Source organism: Cervus elaphus, chromosome 5, assembly GCF_910594005.1.
Source record: "Cervus elaphus chromosome 5, mCerEla1.1, whole genome shotgun sequence".
NCBI lineage: Eukaryota > Metazoa > Chordata > Mammalia > Artiodactyla > Cervidae > Cervus > Cervus elaphus.
Genome location: NC_057819.1, coordinates 106,300,541 through 106,306,963, shown reverse-complemented (window position 1 = coordinate 106,306,963; position 6,423 = coordinate 106,300,541). Strand labels below are relative to the sequence as shown.

The following is a 6,423-nucleotide window of genomic DNA, read 5'->3' as shown; positions in this document are numbered from 1 at the left end:
GAGGATAGGTCCATTGAGATTTTGCAGTCCGGTCCCTTCTGGTTTATAATGTTTCTGCTGAGAAATCTGCTAATCATCTAATGGGAGCTCCCTTGAATAGGACAGGCTGCTTTTCTTTTGTTGCTTGCAGGATTCTCTCTTTTACTTTTGACAGTTTGGTTAAAATGTGTCTCAGTGTAGGCCCTTATCCTAGTTAGAGTTCTTTGAGCTTCTTAAATTTGGATGTTCCTTCTGTTCCTCAGAGTTTGACCATTATATCTTCCACTAAGTTTTCTGTTTCTTTCTCTCTGTGTCTCCTCATTCTGAAACTCTCATGACGTCTATACTGTCAACTTGAAAGTGTTCTGTAAGTTCCTATGGCTTTCTTCACTTTTCCTCATTCTTTCTTTTTGTTCCTCAAACTCAGTGGTTTCAAATGACTTGTCTTTGAGTGTCCTGATTCTTTCTTTTGCTTGATCCAGTTGGCTAGTGAACCTCTCTAGTGAATTTTTAAATTCAGTTATTGTATTTGCAGTTCAGAATTTGTTCAGTTCTTTTTTTAATAGTTTCTTTTTTTATATTCTCATTCTGTTCATAATTTTCCTGATTTTGTTTAGTTGTCTGTGTTCTCCTGTAGATCATTAAGCTTCTTTAACACAATTATTTTGACTTATTTGACAAGTAATTCAGAGATCTCCCTTTTTTCTTTTTTTGATTTGGTTTCTGGATATTAATTTTGTTCCTTTGATTGGGGCATCTTTCCTTGTTTGTTCATGTGCCTTGTTATTGTTTGCTGAATTTTTTTTAAAAGTATCAAATTTATTTTAATATCTAGTTTCATTTTTAAATTGAAGCTATTGGACAGTTTTTTGCCACTTAAAACTCATTAATAGAGGTGAGGAAAACATTAATAAGCTATTAATTATTGACAACAAATAAAATTATCAACCATGCATTTAAAAGAGCCATGTTAAAGGGTAAAAAGTTCCAATTATACTATTTAACTGAAGGAAATATCCTTTACCTCTTTATTTCTAATTATGACATTCTCATTTTGACATAATTTACACCTTTTCCACCCAATTAATACAATGCAAACAAAATTTTTCCAAATGTTAAGACTTTCATTACCATTTACAACATATAACATAACTGTAACTCTTTAAAAGTTCCTTAAAAGAAAGTTGAAATTTTAATTTTCACCATGAACCTGTCTGATCAAAAAGTAAAGGACATCACTATCACACGAATTAAAACAAAGAATGGAATAAAAACAAAAGTTTTTAAAAGTATCTATATAATCAGCAAGTTACCTGATAAGACATTTTAACTACTTCACATTTCTACTTAGCACGAGTGAGAATAAACTGGTTCTAAGGTACTACAAGGTTTGGCATTTCTGCTTTTAAGCTTTAAATCATAGTGTTACTCTACTCAAGTCATTTCTAAGAAAACGGCAGTGTTCATAAGTACAAAAATTATTATATCCAGTAGGTGGTATTCTACATAGTCAAGATAACAGGAAAATGCTTTATAAAATTAGATTTTTAAAAATGCAGAATATCTGGTAATTACCAGTATCTCAAAAGCTAAAACGGAGTACTCTTGCCTGTACTCCAGTACTCTTGCCTGGAAAACCCCATGGATGGAGGAGCCTGGTAGGCTGCAGTCCGTGGGGTCACTAAGAGTCGGACGTGACTGAGCGACTTCACTTTCACTTTTCACTTTCATGCATTGGAGAAGGAAATGGCAACCCATTCCAGTGTTCTTGCCTGGAGAATCCCAGGGACGGCAGAGCCTGATGGGCTGCCATCTATGGGGTCGCACAGAGTCGGACACGACTGAAGCGACTTAGCAGCAGCAGCAGCAAAAGCTAAAATGAGAAAAATACAGAAAATAGAGAAGTACTCACTGAATAATATTATTTTGCTTTGAGGAAACCAGAAATGATTCTATTCCAAGAAATAAGTAATAATGATAAGAGATGTAATTAATACACCATATATCTTTTAAGCCAAAGCATGCTTTTCTGCTCAGAACAACTTTTTCTTAATCTCCCTTGTCCAGAACAGGACCCCATTTTAAGCCATTCTTTGAATAGAGTTCATAAACTAAAGCCACTTTTCTTCACAGGATGTTTTCATTTTAGTATTCATACATAAGCTGCAAAAAGGCAAATGAGAGTTATAAGAATTTGTAGCATAATAAATGCCAATTTACAGTAACTGTCAACAGACTTCTATTCCGAACCGGAAAAGTTGCTACAGTACAGGTGAGAACTACATGATTCTTCCATAGACTCAGACTTCGTTTAGTAATACTGTCATAAGATCCAAAAGGAAACCTTAATGGGTCCTTTCAAGGATGCATAATTTTCCGAACAGTTTTTCTCTGGATGCACAGCCTGTTCATTCTTTCAATCCTTTTTTAGTCGTTTAGCTTTTGCAATATTTTCTTGATGTTTTTGTTTCTTCTTTTCCTCCTTTTCCCTTGCCTCAATCATCTTGGCCAATTTCCAAGACAGCACAGCACTTGCTCAGAAAAGATGGAGTCAGAGCCAAAATAACTAAGGAAGCCATATGGGTCCTTTACAAAGCATTCCACAGCATACTCAGCCCAAGCCTTTAACTCAAACATCTTCTTGGAGGCCTTATGCTTGAGTAGTGATCTCTGATTTTGTCCAGGTATTATCAGCCAGTCACAATTTCAGATGACCTTTGGTTGGCTGTCTTCTTTAACTCTACCAATACACTTCTGAGAGAAGGCTTCAATTCTATATACTCCTATGCACCTCAGTTTTGGGCCCCAAGTGCAAGCAACCTCCATACTTTAAGGAATAAATATTATTCTTCTTCCTTCAGAAAAGGATCCACCAGGCTTGTTCTTCCAACCAGACCCACATGGCACCTGAAGCTAAGGACAACTCAACAGCCACCCACACTTTCCCTTCCTTGTGTTTTCCCCTAGCTCACCCTTCCTCACCCGCGGGGCTAGTGGGGTGCGAACAGCCTGCGGTCCCCAGGAATCAGGGGTCGCCCCCGCCACATCCTGGGCCACCGGCACCATGGCCACCTCCACTGAGCACCAGCCACCTGCCTCCCCTACATCTCACAGGGGACAGTGGGTTCAGACCCCCACTCTCCGACCTATTTGCTGAATTTTATGCTTTGAGAAAAGTCACCTCTCCCAGGCTTTCTACAAGGGAAGGCACTCACCAATTAGCCCAGCTAGAACTCTGGGGTCTCTGAAACCTTTTGTGGGCCTGGCTGCAACTTCTCCCAAATGACTTCCCAATTAGGTTTGCCGGGTTCTTCTCCAGGAGCACGTAGGCCTTTGCTCCCTCCAGTGTGCATCTGTGGGACTGCATGTTCCCTGGCTCTGTTCTCAGCAACCCCGAGGCATCTGAAGTATGCCAGCTGTCCATGAGCTCCCCAGAGCCTGGGAGATAGATACCAGTCCTCAGAATGCCGGCTTGATTCATGCTCTGCTCTTCTCTCTCCCTCCTGGGAGTGCTACCAAGTCAGGCATCTTCTCCTGATTGGACCAAGCTGCCCTGGCCTCCGTCTGCAGCACCACGGGCCCCCTGGTGCTGGTGCTGCTGAAAACTGTCCTCATTCCTTCTAGCTTACAGGCAACCTCCAGACCTTCAAACTGTGTTGGTTCCGTTAGCCCTGGAGTCAAGAGAGACAGACACCAGTCCCTCCAGTAGCCCTCTGAAAGCCTGGAGTGCTGGTGCACATCTTGTGTTCTCTTCCCCACCCCCCTGGGATGAGCTGTGCCAGCCAGGGGGTGGGCAGTCACAGAGGAAATGAAAGGATCTTCTTACACTTCTCCGTGGAGCTGTTGTTGACTCTGCATTTGCCTGGGGAACTACAGCTTCTTGGAAATGGCACCCCCACTCCAGTGTTCTAGCCTGGGGAGTCCTGTGGATGAAGGAGCTTAGTGGGCTCCAGTCCAAAGAGTCATAAAGAGTCAGACACAGCAACTAAGCACAGCATTGCAACTTCTTAGCTGGTTTCTGAAGTTCTCCTAAAGGTATTTTGGTGTTTATAGGGTTAAATTGGTGTCTCTGTTGGGGATGAGGGCTGAACCTTCCTATTCTGCCATCTTGCTGGCATCACCCTGAGTCTTCTGTTCATCACCAAGAGATCACATGAGGTGTCAAGACGTATAGAGCATGTAAGTCACTCAGTTGTGGCTGGCTTTTTGTGACCCCATGAACAGTAGTCCACCAAGCTCCTCTGTCTGTGGAATTCTCCAGGCAAGAATACTGGAGTGGGTAACCATTCCCTTCTCCAGGGGATCTTTCTGACCCAGGGATTGAACCTGCATCTCCTGCATTGCAGGCGGACTTTTTACCATCTGAGTCACCAGGGAAGCCCAGGATGTATAGAGCCCAGTTGTCTAAAAGGTGCTTAACACAAAGACTTTGAATGAAAGGCTGAGTGAGTGACACAGACCAGACAAAACCCCATCTCCTTTAACTAGTGAGGAAACTAAAGACCAGGAATGCCCAAAGTCCACGGCCACCTGCAAGCAAGAGATGGGTCTGCAGTGGGTTGAATAGTGTCACCCAAAAAGGCATGCCCACCATAAACCTCAGTTGTGACCTTATTTGGATATAATAGGGTCTTGGCAGACATAATCCAGTTAAGGGTCTTGAGATTGTCCTGGATTTAGAGTAGGTCACAGTTCCATTGACCGAAGTCCTCCTAAGAGGAAGGAGGGGGAAACTGGAGACAGGGACACAGAATTGAGGATGTCTCATGAAGACGGAAATGGCACTCCACTCCAGTATTCTTGCCTGGAAAATCCCATGGACTGAGGAGCCTGGTAGGCTACAGTCAATGGGGTCACAGAGTCGGACACGACTGAGAGACTTCACTTTCACTTTCATGAAGACGGAGGTGGCTACAAGCCAAGGACTGCCAGCAACCTCAGCAGCCAGGAAAGAGGCATGAAACATATGCTTCCCCAGAGCCTCCTAGAGAACTAACCCTGCTGCCACCTTGGCTTCAGACCACTGGCCTTCAGGACTGGGATAGAATAAACTTCTGGTGTTTTAAGCCCCCGGTTTGCGGTTCTTCATTACAGCAGCCCTAGAGATCTAATATAGGATCTAACTTCCCACTCAGAGTTGTAACTTCTATTCCCAATCCCACCACAGATCTTGAGAAGGGAGTCGGGTCTGTTAAAAAAACAAAACAAAACAAAAACTACAGTTCCCAAAATGGAGTCACCTGCAAACGAATACTTACTATCTAACCTAATACTTACTATCTAACCTAACTGCACTCGCGGAGTCTCCCAGGAATGTGACCTTTAACCAGTCAGCTGGAATTAGGTATCTGCATGATGGAACCCCCCTCTCCCCCCAAAGGAAGGTGACCCTGCCTAAAGCAATCTACTCTAATAGAAACTGCATTTTTTTCTAGTACCCTTTTTCCTGTAAAAGCCTTCATTCTGTACAGCTCCTCGAATCTCCTTCTGATGTGCTGGATGAAATAAATGCTGTCTGATTCAGGAATCTATGAATAGAGACTTTTCTGGTAGTTCCCTGACTAAGACAGTGCTTCCACTGCAGGGGTCACAGGTTCAATTCCTGGTCAGGGAACTAAGATCCCACCTGCCCCGCAATGTGGCCAACAACAACAACAACAAAAAAAAAAAAAAAGAAAAAAAGAGTTGGAGTAAATCACGAAAAAACTGACAGAGCACAGGTATGTTCAGAGTATTTTATTGGTTCCTATGCTAACCTCACAGTAGCCCTGAGTGAGGCTCCCGCTGTCGGTCCTCTTTATACCTAGATGGTGAGAGTGAGGGAGTTAAAGACACACCCTAGACCCACGCGAGGGCCAGTGACAGGTGGGACTCCACCCAGGCAGCCCAGTTCCAAAGCCATTCGATTACACTCTCAGGATGTGGGCAGTACGCCCGTCCTCCAGCTCAGTGACTTCAGACGGACTGTGGAGGGAAGGAGCAGCAGGTCAGTCCCGGGGCATCAGGAAAACTTGCTGTGACTAGCATTTGTCCCAGCTCACTACTCGGACAGACCCCTTCGTGGACTTCCCGTTGGGAACGCAGAGAAGGTTAGGGTCCTCAGGGACAACGTTTGCAATTCTCATCCAGTCTTAATTACTTGGCGGGTACGGTGTTCAATCTCCTCTGGGAGCCAACACGAGACACCTTCAGGAGCAGACTCACAGAATCCACACTTGCAGCCAATTAGACCTGACCTGGACGCACAGCGCCTCATTTTTTGCGCCCTCAGATTCCCCTCCCAGCTTTCCTCCTAAGCCAGCTCATCTGCGGCGTCAGGCAATTGGCCTCGATATGGTCTACGACGAAGTGAACAATAAACTGGAGACTTCGCCGTACAGGACACACGCAGACTCCTGGGGATGGAACCGGGACGGGAAAGGGAAGGTTGGCGGACTTCCGGGA

General features: G+C 44.1%; 1 pseudogene; it reads right to left on the bottom strand.

Annotated features, from left to right (window-relative positions):
• Positions 1-2,017: 2,017 nt before the first annotated feature.
• LOC122694794 lies at positions 2,018-2,616 on the bottom strand (annotated as a pseudogene).
• Between the last annotated feature and the right edge of the window lie 3,807 nt (positions 2,617-6,423).